Below are 22,830 nucleotides of genomic sequence, written 5' to 3' on the forward strand. Positions count from 1 at the left end.
TAGTGTCTAAGGAGAATTAATAAATGTCCTGGTAAGTTGGATAATTTAGGAGCAAGTCACCTGGAAGTCTATTTGCAGGAGGGACTGAGACATCTTTTGGTAGGAGAGGCATCTTAAGAAAAACGAGAAGCAGATTGACCCATTAAGTTCAGTGATAATGAGTGCAGGAACAGTACTATTTTAAGGGCAGTGTACAGTCACTTGAGTTTGCACAGGGCCCAGTGCCCATGGGATTCATATCTGAAGCCAGGGATGAAGAAACACACCTAGGATGTAATTAAAAACTGAGACTTGTCTCACCATGTGGGCATCTTATCATCTCATATCATCTAAGAAGAAGGCAGGAACAATGAAATGCAAAAATCCTGAGCCTTCAAAGCCAGCTCCTGCAGAAGAGAGGGCCTGGCAGCTCAGCTGGATGCTTCAGGAGCAGAGGATCTATCAACTGCAGACCAAGCAGAGGGAGACATGGTCAGACCTGGAACAGAAACCCAGCCAGCTCCAGCCATTCTAACAGTACTTGGTGGCCAGAGAGTCAGCAGTAGGAAGCATGAGACAGGAAATAACCTAATCCTTGAGGTCTGGTGAAAAAAAAAAAAAAGACCCAGCTAGGAGAGGCTGAAATAGATGCACCTACTTTCAAGCCCAGGACTTCAGAGAGAGTCAACTTGGCTACATCAAAACCTCAAATGAAGGAGGAGGGAAGATTGTGGAAGAGTAGGGAACCTGTGTTTCATCTGGTCCCTTGAATTCAGCTAGTTAGCTATCAAATCATTCTGAACATCTGTGAATTCAGCCTGAGATCTAAGAAAAGAATTGCTGCAATTCTACAAATAGAAAAGCGACCACTTTTTGCAAGATAGAAGGTGTGGAGATACGAACCTGAGGGGATATATTGGGAGATAAACCTTGGTGGGAGGGAGGCTCCGTAAGCTGGCTATGCAAAAGTGATATAGCAATGGAATGCAAAATTGGAATTTTTAAAAGTGTGCTCCTGTGAGGGACATCCCTGTCTGAAAGGCACTCAGGTGGCCAAGCAGAGCTGTATCCTAGGTGGGACAGTGTGGTCACAGAAAGAACAGGGTGTGTCAGTGCAACAGTGTTCCCAAGCATTGGAGCAAGGTAGCTGGCTACAATTAGTGAGCCCCAGAGTGGCCTCTCAGCTAGGTGTTGCCATAGTTAGTGAACCACCCCACAATTGGGCTACTGCTTTCCAAGCAGGGGTCCAGTAAGTGACAACCGATGGGAGACCCTGCTCCTTCTCCCAGGCAGAGTGGTGCTGGTGTGCACACAATCAGGCAACCATTCCCCAAGCAGGGGCCCAGCAAGCCATAGGACCATGGTGAGACCCCCCACCTCCTACCCACTGGGAGGATTTGTGCAGGTGTGCATCGCAGGTCTGCGGAATTTGGTGCACACAAATGGGATTGACCTCTTTTCCCTGAGGCTGCACTGAAGAGTGGGGGCAGCAATCGCTCAGCTGCAGGGCTGGAGATAGGGGTGCTGCCATTTTTACTTTTTTCATCCTCTAAAGATGCGTGAAAAGCCTTCAGGGAACAAAAGCCACATAGAGCAACCCAGAGCAGCTTACAGTGAACCTGGCCCCCCTAGCAAGGGGTGGTGCAACTCCACCCAGGCAAAGACACCTGAGAATCAGCACAGCAGGCCCCTCCCCCCAGAAGACTAGCAGGAACATCAGGCCAATACCAAGTTTATGAATCACTCAAAACTGAAAAACTCTGGCACAAGGGGAAAATAGAATATAGAATTTGAGGTTTTTCTAATGAGTCTTTAGCCTTTCAGTTTAAAATTTTCTTTTTTCTTTTTTTCCTTATCAACTAGTTTCTTATTTTATCAACTTTTTGTTAAGGCTTTTTTTAATTGTCAGTTTTATATTTACATTTTATAGATATGTTCTTCATTTCTGGCTTCCTTTCACTGTATTCAATTTTATTTTTGTATACGTATATACATGTAAGTTTTTCTTTCTTTACAATTTTGGGATTTAGTGTCTTCTAACAAACAGACCAAAATACACCTAGGGCCAAGTGGATCACCCTGTTTTGTCCACCTGGGAGATTATATTCTCTCTTTTTTCCCTTTTTTTTCCTTCTCTTTTTTGGTTTCTGACCTCTCTGGATTTGTCTAGTGTGTATTTTGCTGGGGTCATGGTTGATATTTTTTATTTTGTTCTCTCGTTCATCTATTCTTCTCTGGACGAAATGACTACAAGGAGAAATTCACAGCAAAAGAAAGAACCAGAAGCAATACTCTCTGCCATAGATCTAATCGATACAGATATAAGTAAAATGTCAGAACTAGAATTCAGAATAACGATTAAAAAGTTACCAGCTGGGCTTGATAAAAAGCATAAAAGACACTAGAGAATCTTTAGTGCAGAAATAAAACCTACTCAGGCCAAAATTAAAAATGCTTTACTGAGATGCAGTCTAAAATAGATGCTTTAACAGCTAAGGTAAATGAGGCAGAAGAGAAAGTCAGTGGCATAGAGGACAAAATGGTGGAAAGGAAGGAAGTTGAGAGGAAGAGAGAAAAACAACTAATAGACCATAAAGGGAGGCTTCAAGAAATCAGCGATACCATAAAGTGAAACAATATTAGACTTACTGGCGTCCCAAAGGAAGAAGAAAAAGAGAAAGAGGGACAGAAGGTGTATATGAGCAAATTGCAGCTGAGAACTTCCTAATCTGGGAAAGAAACAGACATTCAAGGCCAGGAGGCACAGAGAACCCCCCTCAAAAATCAATAAAAATAGATCAACACCCTGACATAATAGTGAAGTTTGCAAATTTCAGCAATAAAGAGAAAAATCCCAAAAGCTGTGTGATACAAGAGGTCTGTAACCTACAATGGTAGAAACATTAGACTGGCAGCAGACCTGTCCACAGAGACCTGGCGGGGCAGAAAGGACTGGCATGATATATTCAGGGTACTAAATGAGAAAAACATGCAGCCAAGAATACTTTATCCAGCAAGGCTGTCATTCAGAATGGAAGGAGAGATAAAGAGCTTCCAGGCCAAATAGAAATTAAAAGAATTCGTGATCACTAAACCAGTCCTGCAAGAAATATTAAAGGGGATTCTGTAAGTGAAGAGAGAGCCCACAAGTAACATAGACCAGAAAGGAACACAGACAATAGACAGAAACAGTGATTTTACAGGTAATAAAATGGTACTAAATTCATATCTTTCAATAGTTATTCTGAATGTAAATGGGCTAAATGCCCCAATCAAAAGACACCAGGTATCAGATTAGATAAAAAAGCAAGACCCATTGATACGTTGTCTGCAAGAAACTCATTTCAGACCCAAAGTCACCTCTAGATTTAAAGTGAGGGGGCTGGGGTGTCAGGGTGGTTCTGACTTTTAAGCGCCTGCCTTCTGCTCAGGTCATGATCCCAGGGTGCTGGGATCGAGGCCTGTGTTGGACTTCTTGCTCAGCAGGGAGCTTGCTTCTCCCTCTCCCTCTACCTGGGCTCCCCCTGCTTGTGCTCTCTCTCTCTCTCTGTCAAAAAAATAAAATATTAAAAAAAAAAGTGAGGGGGCCAAAAACCATTTATCATGCTAATGGACATCAAAAGAAAGCTGGAATGGCAAACCTTATATCAGACAAATTAGATTTTAAACCAAAGACTGTAATAAGAGACGAGGAAGCACACTATATCATAATTAAAGGGTCTATCCAATAAGAAGATCTAACAATTGTAAATATTTATGCCCCTAACATGGGAACAGCCAATTATATAAGCCAATTAATAACAAAATTAAAGAAATACATCAATAATAATACAATAATAGTAGGGGACTTTAACACCCCACTCACAGCAATGGACAGATCATCTAAGCAGAAGATCCAGGAAACAAGGGCTTTGAATGACACACTGTATCAGATGGACTTCACAGATATATTCAGAGCATTCCATCCTAATGCAACAGAATACACATTCTTTTTTTTTTTTTTAAAGATTTTATTTATTTATTTGAGAGAGAGAATGAAAGAGAGAGAGCACGAGAGGGGGGAGGGTCAGAGGGAGAAGCAGACTCCCTGCTGAGCAGGGAGCCTGATGCGGGACTCGATCCCAGGACTCCAGGATCATGACCTGAGCCGAAGGCAGTCGCTTAACCAACTGAGCCACCCAGGCACCCCAGAATACACATTCTTATTGAGTGCACATGGAACATTCTCCAGAATAGATCACATCCTGGTTCACAAATTAAGTCTCAACCGGTACCAAAAGATTGGGATCATTCCCTGCATATTTTCAGACCACAATGCTTTGAAACTTGAACTCAATCACAAGAGGAAATGTGGAAGGAACTCAAATATTTGGAGGTTAAAGAGCATCTTACTAAAGAATGAATGGGTCAACCAGTAAATTAAAGAATTTAAAAAATTCGTGGAAACAAATGAAAATGAAAACACAACTGTTCAAAACCTTTGGGATGCAGCAAAGGCGGTCCTAAGAGGGAAGTACATAGCAATACAAGGCTTTCTCAAGAAATTAGAAAAGTCTCAAATACACAAGCTAACCTTACACCTAAAGGAGCTGGAGAAAGTACACCAAATAAAGCTTAAACCAAGCAGAAGAAGAGAAATAATAAAGATCAGAGCAGAAATCAATGAAATAGAAACCAATAGAACAGCAGAACAGATCAACGAAACTAAGAGTTGGTTCTTTGAAAGAATTAATAAAATCAATAAGCCCCTAGCCAGATTTACCAAAAAGAAAAGAGAAAGGACCCAACTTAATAAAATCATGAATGAAAGAGGAGAGATCATAACCAACACCAAGGAAATACAAACAATTTTAAGAACATATTATGAGCAACTATATGCCAACAAATTAGGCAATCTGAAAGAAATAGATGCATTCCTAGAAATGTATAAACTACCAAATTTGAAACAGGAAGAAATAGAAAACCTGAACAGACCCATAACCAGCAAGGAAATTGAACCAGTAATAAAAAATCTCCCAACAGAGTCCTGGGCTGTATGGCTTCCCCGGGGGAATTCTACCAAACATTTAAAGAACTAATACCTATTCTTCTGAAACTGTTCCAAAAAATAGAAATGGAAGGAAAACTTCCAAACTTGTTCTATGAAGCCTGCATTACCTTGATCCCAAAACCAAACACCAAAAAGGAGAATTACAGACCAATATCCCTGATGAACATGGATGCAAAAATTCTCACCAAGATACTAGCCATTAGGATCCAACATTAAAAGGATTATTCACCATGACCAAGTGAGATTTATCCCTGGGCTGCAAGGGTGGTTCAACATTTGCAAATCAATCAATGTGATACTTCCCATTAATAAAAGAAAGGACAAGAACCATATGATCCTCTCAATTGATGCAGAAAAAGCATTTGACAAAATACAGTATCCTTTCTTGATTAAAACTCTCCAGTGTAGGGATAGAGGGACATACCTCAATATCATAAAAGCCATATATGAAAAGCCCACAGCGAATATCATTCTCAGTGGGGAAAAACCGAGAGCTTTTCCCCTAAGGTCAGGAACACAACAGGGATGCCCACTCTCACCACTGTTGTTCAACATAGTACTAGAAGTCCTAGCCTCAGCAATCAGACAACAAAAAGAAATAAAATGCATTCAAATCAGCAAAGAAGAAGTCAAACTCACTCTTCACAGATGACATGATTCTTTATGTGGAAAACCCAAAAGACCCAAAAATTGCTAGACCTCATACAGGAATTCAGCAACATGGAAGGATATAAAATCAATGCAGAGAAATCAGTTGTATTTCTATACACTAACAATGAGACTGAAGAAAGAGAATTTAAGGAATTGATCCCATTTACAATTGTACCAAAAACCAGAAGATAAAATAAACCTAACCAAAGATGTAAAGGATCTATACTCTAAAAACTACCACTTAAAAAAGAAATTGTGGAAGACACAAAGAAATGGAAAAACATTCCATGCTCGCAGAGCAATCTACACATTCAGTGCAATCCCTATCAAAATACCATCAACTTTTTTCACAGAGCTGGAACAAATAATCCTAAAATTTGTATGGAACCAGAAAAGACCCCAAATAGCCAGAGGAATATTGAAAAAGAAAACCAAAGCTGATGGCATCAGAATGCCGGACTTCAAGCTCTATTACAAAGCTGTAATCACCAAGACAGTATGGTACTGGCAGAAAAACAGACACATCGATCAATGGAACAGAATAGAGAGCCCAGAAATGGGCCCTCAAGTCTATGGTCAACTAATCTTCAACAAAGCAGGAAAGAATATCAAATGGAAAAAGGACTGTTTCTTCAACAAATGGTGTTGGGCAGCCACATGTAGAAGAATGAAACTGGACCATTTCCTTACACTACACACAAAAATAGATTCAAAATGGATGAAAGACCTAAATGTGAGAGAGGAATCCATCAAAATCCTTGAGGAAAACACAGGCAGCAACCTCTTCGATCTCAGCCACAGCAACTTCTTCCTAGAAACATCACCAAAGGCAAGGGAAGCAAGGGCAAAAATGAACTATTGGGACTTCATCAAATAAAAAGCTTCTGCACAGCAAAGGAAACAGTCAACAAAACCAAAAGCCAACTGACAGAATGGAAGAAGATATTTGCAAATGACATATCATATAAAGGGCTAGTATCCAAAATCTATAAAGAACTTACCAAACTCAACACCCAAAGAACAAATAATCCAAACAAGAAATGGGCAGAAGACATGAACAGACATTTCTGCAAAGAAGACATCCAAATGACCAACAGACACATGAAAAAATGTTCCACATCACTAGGCATTAGAGAAATACAAATCAAAACCACAGTGAGATACCACCTCACACCAGTGAGAATGGCTAAAATTATCAAGTCAGGAAACGACAGATGTTGGCGAGGATGCTGAGAAAGGGGAACCCTCCTACACTGTTGGTGGGAATGCAAGCTGGTACAGCCACTCTGGAAAACAGTATGGAGGTTCCTCAAAAAGTTAAAAATAGAGCTACCCTATGACCTAGCAATTGCACTACTGGGTATTTACTCCAAAGATACAAATGTAGTGATCCGAAAAGGCAGGTGCACCCCAATGTTTATAGCAGCAATGTCCACAATAGCCAAACTATGGAAAAAGCCTAGATGTCCTTCAACTGATGAATGGATAAAGAAGATGTGGTGTGTGTGTATACAAATCTGGTGACGATGCAGAGAAAGGGAAACCCTCTTACACTGTTGGTGGGAATGCAAGATGGTACAGCCACTCTGGAAAACAGTATGGAGGTTCCTCATGAAGTTAAAAATAGAGCTACCCTACAACCCAGCAATTGCACTACTAGGTATTTACCACAAAGATACAAATGTATTGATTCTAAGGGGCACCTGCACACCACTGTTTATAGCAGCAGTGTCCACAATAGCCAAACTATGGAAAGAGCCGAGATATCCATCGACAGATGAATGGATAAAGATGTGGTGTATATATAGGGAATATTATTCAGCTATCAGAAAGGATGAATACTTAACATTAACATCGATGTGGATGGAACTGGAGGGTATTATGCTGAGCGAAATAAGTCAATCAGAGAAAGACAATTATCATGTGGTTTCACTCACGTGTGGAATATAAGAAATAATGCAGAGGATCATAGGGAAAGGGAAGGAAAACAAATGGGAAGTCATAAGAGAGGGAGACAAACCATGAGAGACTCTTAACTATAGGAAACAACCTGAAGGGGAGGTTGTTGGGGTGATGGGGTAACTGGGTGATAGGCATTAAGGAGGGCACATGATATGATGAGCACTAGGTATTAAACTGATGAATTATTGAACTCTATATCTGAAACTAATGATGTACTATATGTTAGTTAATTGAATTTAAATATAATAAAAAATAAAAACTGAAAGATGTTTTCTTAAAAGTTCTATGAAACCTTGGGGAGTAATCAAGACCATGTTGACACTCTTTAATAGACTATAGCATCAGAAGTCTTGAGAGACATTATGTCCAAATTTACCCCCATGTGATAATGGTCTAAATTTATTTATGAGCATGGATGAGATTTATCTGGAAATCCCACCATATATTAAAGGCAGCTTTGCTAGGGGCTGACATCCCACATTAGCTGAAGGGAAAGAGCAAGTAAAGACATTGTATTTGTTGTGAACCTTACTCATGAATGTGACCAGTATCTTTTTAATTCTCTTTCTATTATTTGAAGTATTTCCCTTATCATGTCCCGTATCCCTAGGGTAGAACTCTCTCCCAGCCTTTCTTGAAGCTAGGGTAAAAATTGTCAGATGTATTACCTGAGATTTCTATATAGAAAGAACTGGACATGAGGAAGCCAGTACCAAAGGGAATCCATTCGAAAGGATAGCCATAGAGATATCTGCTTTACAGAGAAGCAGTGACAGAGGTTCTAGAATCAACTGCCAAGCAGCCGTGAGGCAAGTTGTGTATCTGTGCTGAGTAGCAACAGCAGTAGAGTCTCTGCAGGATTAACCTCAGTGTATGGCTTGGACATTGTTCATGGTTCCATTCTTGCCCATTCTCTGACCTCCCAGAGTTTAGGAGCTTCCTAATATCCTTTAATACATGCTTTTTACTGGGTAAACTAGCATGATAGGGTTCTAGGGTTCTGTTGTTTTCACCTAAGAACTCCAGCTGATGTGTTCTCTATTGTATCCTGATTTTCATAGACATAATCCCAAATGTACCTCCCCAAACATTCCAGCATTCTCTTATTCCCCAAACGGCTGATTTTCAGAATTCTGACTCTCTAGACTCACATGTTGTCAAATGGTGGATAAAATGCTTTTTCCTAGTGTATTTCTGACACAGCTTTAAAGAGCCTTGTAAATCTCACAAGACCTCATCTTGGCAAAGATTGAATATCTTTCAAGGAGCACTAGAGGAATGTTGAATAAAAGACATAGCCTTAAAAATCAGACAGTACTGTTTCCTCTCCTTAATAGAAAGAGGAACTCTGGTGGGAATTATATCATTCTTTCGTACACTCAAGATGCATGGTCAAAACCCCTATGCTCCAACATGAAGACTCTGCCAAAAGTACCTGGAAGAACATTGAATGTTTTGGTCATCTAGATAGCCACTGTCATTTCTATAATGTACACTTCACAAAAAGAAGAGAATAATTTATAAATAAATCAGCCTGGAGTTCTCACTGCATGAACAAGAAGGAATTTTGACCAACCAAGAAAACGTGTTAAAGGAAATTGGCTAGTCAAGTATATGATACCACTTAAATTCCTCCTCTATTTTTAGAAATAAAACAAAATGTCTTGAACATGCAGGTTTTACCTAGGATGTTTAAACTAAGTTTGTAATTGGTCATGAATTAATATATGTAGTTGGCATAATATTGAAATTAACATAGTTTTGGCCATTAACAGACTTTATCTCCTAGTGCCCCCATGATAGTCTTCCTGTGTTCCTTCTCCCCTCCAGGGGCTCCTGTGCTCCACTCACCCTCTCTCCCCTTCCAGCACTCAGTGCACCTTCTGTCCATCACTACCGTAGTCCTACATCGAGAGAGCAGCAGGTGTATTCACACATACATAGGTGATTGATAACACTTAATGACTAACCCTCTGATGGGTGTTTGCATTTCAACTTTAAGCTTAAGGATGGATTGGTATGAGAGTCTGCTTCTGGCTTTGTTGTCACATCTAAATTCATATCCCTTGTGAAGCTGCCAACACCATTCACAGCCAATATCCAAGGCCTGAATTTACCTCAAAGCTAGGAGGATATTTACAGGTACTCCTCAGCAGAGAAGAGCTGATAGCCAGTCTCTGAGGCCTTCTTGCTAAGCAATATGTGCAAGAAGTAGCGAAGATTAAAAAAATAAAAATATAAAAGCAAGTCTGAGAAGTCATGATAATGCCTATGTGGCATGTCATTCTTGTACACAGCTGGGATGTCCCATCACTATTATGTTACCTGCCTCCTGTAGGAACTGAGTCTACTGCAAAGAACATTTGCCTTCATGAGTTGTCTGATCACTCTCCTTGATGAGGTCAGTGGAACACTTGGTGGTCAAGAAGGCTCACCAAACAGCTTCAGGAGCACAGCCATTTTACCCATCTTGACTTTCGATTTGGACTAACAGTTATTTATATTTGTTATATTGCCTGATAATTTGCAAACACTTTTATATACAGCAGCTTTGGGAAGATAGCCAGAGAGGAAGTATTCCTACTGATATTTGGGTCTCAGAGTTAAGAGAGTTACTCAGGCAACACATCAAAGAATGCTAGAAAAGGGACTCAAATAATAATAAATCTAGCACTCTTTCTACTGCATCTCACTCCTTGTCATGCAGCTTCACTGGAGGACACACACACACACATGCATGCGCCTGCACATACACACACATGCACACACACACACACTACAAGAGGTTGGTGAATACTGAACTAGCCCTTGTACAAAGAATATGCTTAGAAGGAGCTACACAAGCATCATACTGTGTTGGTAAGACAACAGAACTTTTCTACTAGTTGGGAAAGGATTCAACCCTTTATCCCACAAATATGTATTGAACACCTACTGTGCTAGGCACTGGACTAGCGACTGAGAAGCAACAGTACATAGGGTTGATAAGGTCTTGGACCCCTGGAGTTAATCAAACCACTAAGAAAATGAGAACAGTTGATCATTTTAACCGCTAAGGTTTAGGTTCATGATTGTTTATGAGTGCAGCTGACTGTTCCACCCATCACATTCTGCCTTATGCTGTAATTTTCTTATTAAAAATCTCTCCTCCAGCTGGTTATAAATCCTAGAGGGAAAAGAGCACACATTTTTATAACCACCATGTCACAATTCAAGGGAGGGGAAGGGAGGTCAAAGTGTGAAAAATTCCAGGGATAGCTCTCCGTAAAGGGAGTTGAAGGCCGTTGGCTGTATTGTTAGTTTTGACCTCCCTAAATCACTCCACCAGGCCCCACAAGAGTCATATGTTTTATTTATGTAAAAGAGGTTTGCCCACAAAAATGTAGGGGGGTGAGGAGAGCATTCCAGATGTGTTTGGGTCTATTAAAATTGCCTGAACAAAATATTTAAGTTCTTCATCCTATGTAGGCAAAGACATAGATGTCTGGTAACCACTACCTCAAGATCCCTGTCTGTTGCACTGAAACTGCACATTGTATAAACCACCTGCATATTCGGTGCACCTTGTATTTCTTTGTAAGCAGGTGAGAGCAAACTGCCTCCAGGGGCATAGTTGTGAGGGAGGGCTAGCTTGCCTTCTGCATCTTTCTTTCTACCCTATTTCCAGCATCTATCATATTCATGTCCTATAATGAAATAGGAAATAACCTGAGAGGAGTGTTTTACACTTGAGTATTTAAATTCAGCAAACATTTCTGTATATCAACTCTACGCCAGCCGCCATAACATTGATCGTGTTTCACAGAGAGCTTCTAATCTGTAAGAGATGACAGACGGACGGGGAAAAGTAGAGTTTCTAAGTTAGTAACTAAGTGGCAAGAGGCACATAGGGAGTGGATAAAAAAGATATTAGAGGCATGTATCTTGAGTAATTAATAGATAAATGATTAATTTTTTTATTCAACAGATACATATCTATCCCATGTTTCAGAAACTTTGGTAGTTGCCGGAGATACAGAAGGAAGAAAACAAAATAAGCTAAACCGGCACCTGATGAAATTTACATTTGCATTTGAATGGGAAATATAGATAATAAATAAATAAATAACGGAGTAGTATCATACTGTACCTCCTTTCCCGTGTGCTCACATGTGTTCCATGCTGTGTCCCTCCTGAACTCCCAGCTATTCTATATATGAGTCACTTTCGTTCATATCTCTCCGATGTTATGTCCTTACTTACAAAAATTTCCTTCCCTTCCGGTCTGATCTAGAAGGTGCCCTCCCATCCTTCGAGACTCAGCTCAAAAATCAGCTCTTCTTCCAAGCCTTTCCTGCTAATCCCTGGACATGTTAACATTCTCTCCCATGGCTGCCCATAATGCTTTATACAGCGGGTCTCAGTTTCCGCCGGTGCAGCAATGAAATACAATCAAATGTTCATATGCCTTTTCCCCCATTAGATGAGGAGTTTCTCAAAAGAAGGGACCATGGCTGATTTATTCCTTTCATGCCATGTGCCTAGCAGATCGTCTGTATATGGAGCTGAGCTATAAATAATATTATCCACCACGATGATAAAAATGATACAAGCTAGAAGTGCCAACAATGTGTCAGGCACTCTGCTAAGTCAGTTATTCCCAAACCGTCCTTTGAGGTATGCATTTTATTAGTATCTCTATTTTATAAATGCGAACACTGAAACCCCTTGAGGTTACATGATTTATTCAAGTCAGAAAGCTAGTAAAGGACAAATATCCGATGAATGAATAAATAAATTGCCTTTTATTTTATTATATCAAAAAATTCTGTGTACATGGACTCATCCTTAAAAATTAGATATTCATAAGGCATACGTATCTGCTCAAAACTTTTTTAAAAAATTTGAGAGATATTGATCATTATCATCATCATAGCAGCAAAATCCAGTTACATATCAAGTTTCATGGACCTGAGAGATGTATATGGTTTCAAAACTAAAGAATAAATGATCTACATGAAGGAAATTTGATACATACAATCCCCAGAGGAACATTTGAAAGCCTTGGCCTTTATTTAATCTTGGACACATATTTTCTCCAATTTCAAAGACAGCTGTTAGAAGGAAATGAGACAAGGGATTTAGGGGCAGTCCTGAGACTTAAAAATAGAAAATTGTATTTTTTTTTTTCATCACGCAGTGTCTCCTTTCCTTCCATAGCGCAGTATACCACATCTGTGACTGCATAGCGGATACTCATCGGATCTTGGAAAATCTGTATGGACACAGTAGTTCATTTTCATAGTTAGCACAGAAAAATTATCTCAGAAATATTCACATTTTGATGAGTTTTCAATCTGTTTGTATTATAAAATCTCAGGATTCGCTAGCTTATTGTGCACTCTTTTGCTTGTTGAGCTTGAATGGGGAAAGACAAAATGTGACCATGTCATTCCCATTGGTCTGAAGTGCTATGATACTAAATTTGTCTGTAAACACTTTGAGTGTCATATAGTGAAGTAGCAAGAAAGGGTAGAATCCTGCCACATTTCTATTTAACAAAGTCTTCCTGGTATTCATTTCTTTGCAATAAAATTATCTTTCTTGATGTAAGATAGGGACTAAAAAAAATTTTGTCCATTCTCTCTAGGGTCATTTTAATCAGCTTACTGCCTTGGCATTCATGATATCAACAGGATTCATTTTGAAAAGTTCCTTTCAGTCATCCTAAAATGAGCCATTAGAAATCCAATCAGTGATGATGAGCTTGGGTGTTATAAACAGTCATGCTTTGAATCTTGATATTTAAAAAAAATATTCGCATTATTGGGCTGGAAAAAATGTTGGCCTATTAGCAGTATTAAACAAGTTGGAATTTAAAACCCATATCATTTTGCCTCTTGGCCAAAGACATGAGAGATAATAGTCAGGGACTCCGCCATGTCTCAACAGGGAAGAAGACTGGCCACCCAAGACAAAGAGGCGTGACTTTTGGTCACCCTTCATACATACAATATGAAGGCCTTTGAGAAAGGAAAGATTCATAGAAGGGGTGTTTGGTGGGCCCCTCCCTCAAATAAATAAAAGCCCTGAAGAACCCTATTTCTTGTTTCTTATCTTGACTTGTTAACCTTTTGCAGCCCAGTGGGAATGTTTGTAAAATCTCCACTTTGGGTACATTTGTTATCCCGTTTGTTTTTTTTATTCTGAAACTCTTAGAACTAGGTGGGAGGCATAAAAAAAGGTGGATGGCTTAAAGAGAGAGCAAGTGGTGGCTGCCATTGTGATGGTGAGGAAGGAACAGATGCCCAAATCCACAAGGCAGGCAGACTGGAAATTCTCGAGCAGGCTCTGATGCCGCTTCCCCAGGCAGGATCTCTTCTCTCCCAGGGAAGACTCGGTTCTGCTCTTAAGGCAACGGATTGAGTCAGGTTCAGGGAGAATTACTGAGGATCATCTCCTTTATTTCAACTGATGGTATATGTTAATCCCATGGACAAAAACCCACAAGGTTTTTGAAGCCATTATGGAAGCAGAAACGCTCCCTGCTAGGACTGAAGGTGACAGAGATAGGACAAAGTAAAAGAGGGCTGTTGGACTTCCAAAATTCTACTTAGAGAATGAGCTGATAGAGCTACCTGGCTGCAAACACGTGCTACCCTTCAAGACAAAGGGAAAATGACTCCAAGGACAGTGGCACAGCTTGAGGCAGGAGCTCCGGGCACAGAGGCTACAGGGCTGCCGTGGCCCCAGAGGACAGAACCTTGAGCCACAGAAATGAATAGAATTTGCTCACCCTATTTGGAACTTGCTTCAGGGTGCTTATTCCTTTATTGCTTCCCTTTGCCCCCTTTTGGAACGGGAATGTCTATTCTACGCCTGTTCCACCATTGAATTTTGGAAGCAGATGCCGTCTGTGCTAGTTTCATAGGTCTATACAAGGAGAGGAATTTTGCCACAGGATCAATAATACACAGAATCTCACCCACACCTGATTTGGTGGATGTAGATGATGTGATTTGGAACTTTTTGACCTGGTGATAATTAGATGAGGTTTTGAACTTAGACTCAATGCCACATTTGGTTGAGATATGTGTGGGTGTTGGGATGGGGCGAATGCATTTTGCACATGGGACAGATGTGAATTTTGAAGGACCAGAGAGTAGACTGTAGTGGGTTGAATGGTGACTCCCCCACCCCCGAGAGATATGCTCACATCCCAGTACTTGGAACCTGTGAGCGTGGCCTTATTTGGAAAAAGGGTCTTTGCAGACATAATTGAGGATTTTAAGATGAGACTATTCTGGATTATCCATGTGGGCCCTAAGTTCATTGACAAGAATCCTTATAGAAGATACCCAGATGAGGGACACACAGAAAAGAGGAGAAGCACGTGTGAAGGTGGAGACAGAGTGGAATGACACAGTCACAAGCCCAGAAATGCCGGACGAGTCCCCAGAACCATGAAGAGGAATAGAATGTCATCTTTCCTAGAGCCCCTGGAGGGATCATAGCCCTGTGGACACTGATTTTAGAATTCTCACCTGTAAAACTATGAGAGAATGTATTTTTGTTGTCTTAAGCCACCAAGTCTATGGTAATTTGCTACGGCAGCCTTAGGAAATTAGTATAGTCCCCAAGCAGTAGAAAATGTGTACGGGGTTCCCCGATGTGATTTTTCAATCATCTGCCAAAGTATGCACAAAAAAATGATGTCCTCTTTTTAAAAGGCACCTCAGGTCTCAAAAACATGCTGAGTAAAAGAAGCCCGGCTCACCGGTGACATACTATATAATTTCACTCATAGAACATGCATTTACCCTGCTAGGAAACCGATTGGTAGTCGTCAGGGGCTTGGGAGAAGGGGCTGGAGAGAGTATCCTCCAGCGGGGCACAAGGGAGCTATTGAGGATAGAGTCAATGGATGTAATCCACGTCTTGATTACTGTGGTAATTACCCAATTGTATAAGTTGGTCAAAACTTAAACTGTACACATACACCTAAAAAGGCAATAGTTTACTGAATATAAATTATACCTCACTAACCCTGATTTTTAAAAGTGCTATAGGTTTATGTACCTCTTGGTTTAAAATGTGTGGAGCAAATACTTTGGAACCTTGTGGATATCAGTTTCACAGTGACATTTAGTGACAGCTGCTGCTGACTTGGTTTTGCATGATTTTTTATTGTTTTCTGATACCAAGTCATTCTCAAAGGATGACGATCTTTCCACTATTGCAAATACACAAAACACGAACAAGACACTCCATGTTCTGCCTTTAGTTCCTAAAGGAGAGTTGAAAAAGTGTTTTGCTTATTGAAACAAATGTGTGACATCCGAAAGTGATGACTTTGTTTAGTCAACATAACAAATATTTATTTATGATTTTATGTGGAAGACACTACGCCAGGTGCAGGGCTGGTTATAGAGATGACTGAGAAACAAATCTCCTCTAGTTAGGAAAAAATATAAAATAAGAAGCAAGTAACCAAACTGACCCAAATTGATCCAAATCAAATGCTTTGGGGTCTTAGAAGAGGAAGCAATCATACCCCAATGGGAGGTCATCAGATAGATGAGATGGGGTTGAAAACAGAAAGTGGATGGTTGTGGACTTCAACAAAAAGTGGAATCCCATGTGGAACTGTATGGGCAAAGGTGCTTACTCTGGGCTGAATATCTGTGTCCCCCCACCCCACATGTTCCCCATTCATATGTTGAAACCTACCCCTTTGTTGTGATGGCATTTGGAGATGGGGACTTTGGAAGGCAATTAGGTCATAGGGTGGAACCCTCATGAATAGAATCATTGCTTTTATAAAAAGAGGAGGCGGGCACCTGGGTGTCTCAGTCATTAAGCATCTGCCTTCAGCTCAGGTCATGATCCCAGGGTCCTGGGATCGAGTCCCACATCGGGCTCCTTGCTCTCAGGGAACTTCCTTCTCCCTCTCCTTCTGTCTGCCGCTCTCTGTCTCCCCCGCTCATGCGCGCGCTCTCTCTCTCAAATAAATAGAATTAAAAAAAAAAAAAAAAGAGGAGGCCTTCCCAGCCTCCAGAATGGTGAGAAATAAATGTTTGTTGTTTAAGCCACCCAGTCGATGGTGATTTGCTATAGCAGCCTGGACTGAGTAAGTGCAGAAATAGAAACAAACTCAGGGAACAATCAATAGTCTCTGATTAGAATTAGGGTACATGCAAAGGAGCAAGAGAAAAACTAGAAAGGGCATTTAGGATCGTTTTCTGCATGTCTCAAATGCCAAGTTGAGGGATTTGTATTTAATTCAGTGGTCAGTGGGGAGCCATTCATTCAATGCTTGAGAATTTTGAGAATCCGGTAAAAGTTCTGGGTGCCTTTCCCCCAGAAAAGTGCACATGTGTACAAAATGATGCATACCATCTCAGGAGTTTCAGGTGGAGCTCCTCCAGGGCCTGCCTTCCCCAGGAACCCCTGGATTAAAGAAGTTTTGAGAAGGAGCCTTACACGAAGGGGATTATTTCCTTTCATTTTAGTTCATTCCTCTATACATGATAAGAATAGAGAATTAGATTGACACAATTTATGAACTAAGGTAGGTTTTCTTAAAGTGTGTAAAGTATTAGAATCACCTGTAGGGCTTACAAAACATCCATATTCCTAAGCCTCAGATATACAGAGAGTCTCTAATGGTGGGGCCAGGAGATACATTTGCAGCCAGCACCTGGCTGATTGTGATGTCTATGCAGAGAACTGCTGATTCTGTGATGAAGAGGGGATAGTGGTGGACATTCTCTGCTTTTGACTTCCCAGCAAAGCAGAGAAGAGATAGAAAGAACATAAGAAAAATATATAAAAGATAATTTTCTCAACTCTGCCAATTCCAAGACATTCTCTGTAGTCAGTACCAATTTAAACTAAGCACAGGAACATCGTCAGTTACTGTGTGTTAGACAGGACAGGCATTTACCCTGGAGAAAGCTGGCTCCTTTACATTAGCCAGAACATTTAAGAGGAATATTAGCATCATATAGTCGTAGTGTTGAAAGCTGCTGATGGATCCCAGTGGATGCAGATAAACAGTCATCCTTAACATTAACCTTAAAATGATCATCCTTAACCTTAACCTTAAAACGAGCCAGAGTAGTTTCTGTTCTGTGTCTGGATCTGAAAAGATCCAAGGTTTCACTTACATATCAGTCAATCTTTCTAAGAAGGATTTTGTAAAATGACAGTAATTGGCAAAGTTCTGGAATCAGTGGGGTCTGTTGTTTATCAGAGTTTTATGGGATTCTGACTTTTTTTTTCCTTCTTGTAAAACAATCACCATGACTATATTCTCAAAAATGTTACTGATCCCTGAAAATTAGTTTTTTGATTCAAACATTCCACACATTCATTCCTAGTTAGGAACACATTTTACGCTTTAATATTAAACTACCAAATCAATGTGTTACACTTCCTGAATATTTTTTAACAAAGGAACAAAAGTAAGTGTGAGTAATAGGTCGATTGGGAAGTTAATTGCTAAATGAAGCTATCATTTTCATTTTCCTGATATTCCAAACCTGTTCGTGGAATATTTACGTAGCGAGCACGTATGGTACTATCTATACTCAAGTTTTCAGTTAATCTAAGCATAAAGATTCATAGTACTGTCACTAAGAGCCATTTTTATTCTTTCTTAGGTATGGTAGTATCTATTTATTGTTTTTGCTTCCCAACAGCAGCCCCTCTCCTTTCCAGGAGGCTTCATTTCCCTACTCCAGTTATAACATTTTATTGGGGGCTGTCAATCACAGAACTCCATTCCTATCCCAGGTTAGACCAATCACATTACCTCACCTCATCCAGGGGCCACCTGATTGGCCTGGAAATAGGCCCAGTCAGAGTTCTTCCCAAAGATTTCTTGAACTGGAACTGGGGTAGTTAAGGGAACAGTGATAGGGAGATGAAAGGGAGTTCTCTCCTCATTGATGGTGAAAAACTATGGGTGTGTGAGTCCAGAGAGGCTGGTAGCTATGTGGCCAGGCATACTGAGAAAGCAAATCAGAAGCAAACAAAAATGAAGTTATCATACAAAAGCAGAGGTGATGGGGCATCTGGCTGGCTCAGTCAGAAGAGCATGTGACTCTTCATCTCAGGGTTATGAATTGGAGCCTTGTGTTGGGTGTAGAGATTACTAAAAAAAAAAAAAAAATCAAATAATCTCAAAAGCAGAGATGGTTTTAAGCAACTCCTCTGATTCTAAGAACCATACTAATGTGCTTCGGTGCTCTGCTATCTAATATGGTAGCCACTGGCCACATGTGGCTAGTGAGCACGTGAAATGCGGCCAGTCCAAATTGAATTGTTCTATATGGTTTACGGTAACTCTGGATTTCTAAGACTTGGCATAAAAACAAGAATGCAAAATACATCATTAATAATTTCTTTTAATGAATACATATGAAATTATAATATGTTGGACATATTAGTTTAAATAAACTAGATTTTAAGATGAATTTCACCTCTTTTTTCAATGCAGCTTCTAGAAATATTTATATTACGTATGAGTCTCAAATTATATTTCTATTGAAGTAGCACTGCTTACTCGTGAGTCTGTGTTTTTGGTTTGTTTGTTTCTTGTTTAGCTACTCCGGGTGGAGTTTGTGCCATTGGCAACCAATAAAACCCTAATTAATGCCAAATTTTGTAACTGGAACAGAGGCATTGAGAGGGACAAATCCAAAATGTGGAACTGGCTATGTTCAGTTGCAGAGGGGGCAGGGAGATTTTCTCCATCATGAGTTAGGAAACTTAGGAGCAAAGCAGTTAGTTAATCATTACAGGTTATTTGTTGTTATTCAGGACATGTGCCTATCCTTACTGAGCTTAGAGATTTACTGAACTTTGTAGAAAACAAAATGGGATTTGGAGGTGTTGGCTACTTCTGGCAGCCTTTAATAAGGTGCTGCAAGAAAAAAATGTAATCTAAGCAGAGCCATCTGAAAATGGAGCAGGAGTAGTGGCCTAGCACAACTGTAGAAAGAAGTCCTGTTCTGCCACTGGGCATGCTCTGGATTTCAAAATGCATCCCACTGCACCAAAATCCAGCCAGTACACAGCCAGAACCAGGAAGTCTGTTCCCCTAAATGTTCACAAAGCACTGCTGCCTGTCAAGGATCATTCTCCTTTCCCCAGGTACCAAAGGATATTGGGAGCACCTGGGCCAGAGGGACATTTGGCTCTGCCCCAACATGGCAGCCCACCCAGCAGACACAGAGACCAAAGTGAGATGCACTGAAATGTGGTTGGGAAGGGTGGGCAGTGCCCCCTGAAGAGTCACCAAGAGACTAACTCTGGAGCAGGAAGGGATCCAGATTCAAATGCCTTGACATGGCAAGATTACTGGCTTTATTTACTAGCAAACTGGAATTCCTAAACAGGCAACCTCCTAGGGTTTCAAGATGGTTCTGTTGTCACCAATGTCCCCAAACAAAGAAAAAAAACAAACACAAAAACAAGCCTGGCTTAAAGGAATCCAGGACTGCCCACTACCTAAGACAATTCTTCATGCTCTATATCACCACCAGCAAAAAATGCACAGCTAAGGAGGCCCCAAGGCAGAGATACTCACTGTCCACCAAGATAGTGTTTTCCCTTTAAGCACACATACAGACTCCCTTACAGTGAGTTTAGTCCTTTGACTAAATATTCTCCAATGATAAATGAGAGGATGTGATATCTTCTTCTCTAGTCCTGGCTTGTGAAAACCTACTACACATACATCTCCATGCTCTTTCCCTGTCTAGTTGATAAAGGGGGAGAAGACCACAAGGGCAACCTTGGAAACTGCATGTTGCAGATGGCAACACTGGAGCTTTCCTGGACTATTACATAAGCAAGATAGAAACTTCTATCTTGTTGAGCCTTTACATGTTTGGTTCTATTTGTTATCACAGGCTAATTTAATATATCTCCCAGTTGAAAATTCCTCCCAAGTGTCCCTCATGATCAAAACCATATAAAAAACTGAGTACATTAAATCTTTCTGGTAGATAACAGACCAGCCTAACTGACTAATGCAGTAGATCATCCATTGCTGTAAAGGAGAGTGTCCCAGCAGAATTAACCTGCTTTCTTATCCAGCAAGGCAAGGATGACACCATTGTGAGCTGCTTCCCTGCCTCCCACTCCTATGTAATAATCTTTTATAAGTGGAAGGGGATTTTTTTTAAAAATCAGTGTTTCTTGTATTTGTATATTGGATGTGTTAGGAGTGGTTAATTTTCTCATTTGGAACATAGTAGTAGGGACCACAAGGAGCCATACGAAGACTTGATTGAGAAGAATGGACATTAAATAGACATAATAGACTCAGAGATGGGCACAATAACTGGGAAGAAATGTGGGTCTTGTCCCACTGTGGAAAAGGTGAATATATGTCAAATTGTTGATGTAATCATTACAATAGGTTAGAAGAGAAAATGTGGAAAATTATTTTTAACTTTGGAAGACTGTATCTGTATATTAGACATTAAACTATACAGAGTCCAAATAGTAGAGTTTGGGTCAAGATCTACATGAAAATTTTTAAGCATCATCAAGAAACTAGGTTTAGGGAAATCATGAAAGGAGTATTCAAGATTGAGGATGAATATTTTAACCAAATGTCCTTTAAAAAAAAAAAAGATTTATTTATTTTTAGAGAGAGAACATGCACAAAATCGTGAGCTGGGGGAGGGGCAAAGGGAAAGAATCTCAAGGAGACTCCCTGTGGAGCGGGGAGCCCCATGCAGGGCTCAATCCCATGACCCTGAGGTCAAGACCCAGCTGAAATCAAGAGTCAGTTGCTCAACTGACTGAGCCACTCAGGCACCCCCAAATGTCCTTTTTTAATGACTGGAGTACAACATACCAATGCCTTTCATCCAGTTCTACCCCAAATGTCATAGCACTTGATAAGTTATACCAAATAAAACAAAAGGTGGATCTGCACTGCTCCTCTCAAGCTTGTCTCTTCAAGGTATTAAGACATATTTGGTGACTGTAGTGAAGAAAATCACACTATCGCTAAATTGTCAATAAATTGTCATTGTAATAGAGGGTAGTCTGGAAGAAAGGCAGGCAGGGGCAAGGGGCCCCGTCCTAAGAGGATTATTCTACACCACCCTGAAAGAAGCCCTCCACCCTGTCCCACATGAACAACTACCTAATAGGTAACTGAGTGCGTGGACAAAAACCTGATTGGGTGACAGACACAGATTAAAACAGCCGCCAACAAGCCCATGTTATACACAGCTAAAGAATCGTTGAACACCACATCAAAAACTAATGATGCGCTCTATGCTGACTAACTGAACATAGAAAGAAAAAAGAAAGAAAGAAAGAAAGAAAGGAAGGAAGGAAGAAAAGAAAGAAAGAAAGAAGGAAGGAAGGAAGGAAGGAAGAAAGAAAGAAAGAAAGAAAGAAAGAAAGAAAGAAAGGAAGGAAGGAAGAAAGAAAGAAAAGAAAGAAAGAAAGGAAAGAAAAAGGAAGGAAGGAAGGGTGGGAGTTACAGAGAAAACAAGATTGGCCAAGTGTTGCTAACTGCTGAAAGTGGGCAATTAGTTCATGGGGGTCCAAGTTTCTCTTCTCTCTACATGTTTTTTATGTTTCCAGTTGTCCATAATAAAAAGTATTAAAAAAAAAATCCCTAGATGTAAACGCCAAAACAGCAAACCTCTCAGGTCCCCTCCCTCTTCGGGAGCTTCTTACTATCACTCAATAAATTTTGCTTTGCTGCCCACCACTCCTTATCTGGTCTACCTCTTCATTCTTTGAAGCAGCGTGACCAAGAACTGCGGACGCTAAAGGAAAAGAAATCCTGAAACAATTGGAGGCATTAACTCTGTTGGTTCAATAACGCTATCTTATGCACGGATATTACAATGAATTTTTTTTAAGATTTTATTTATTTATTTGTCAGAGAGAGAGGCAGGGAGGGAGAGAGCACAAACAGGGGGAACTGCAGGCAGAGGGAGAAGCAGGCTCCCCACTGAGCAAGGAGCCCACCGCCGGACTGAATCCCAGGACCCTGGGATCATGACCTGAGCCGAAGGCAGACGCCCAACTGACTGAGCCACCCAAGCATCTCCACTGAATATTTTTAATTTAAATTCAATTAGCCAACATATAGTATCATCATTAGTTTCAGATGTAGAGTTCAGTTATTCATCAGTTGTGTGTAACACCCAGTGTTCATTACATCA

The sequence above is a fragment of the Leptonychotes weddellii genome, chromosome 12 (genome assembly GCF_054177405.1).
Source record: "Leptonychotes weddellii isolate Sample4059 chromosome 12, ASM5417740v2, whole genome shotgun sequence".
Lineage (NCBI taxonomy): Eukaryota > Metazoa > Chordata > Mammalia > Carnivora > Phocidae > Leptonychotes > Leptonychotes weddellii.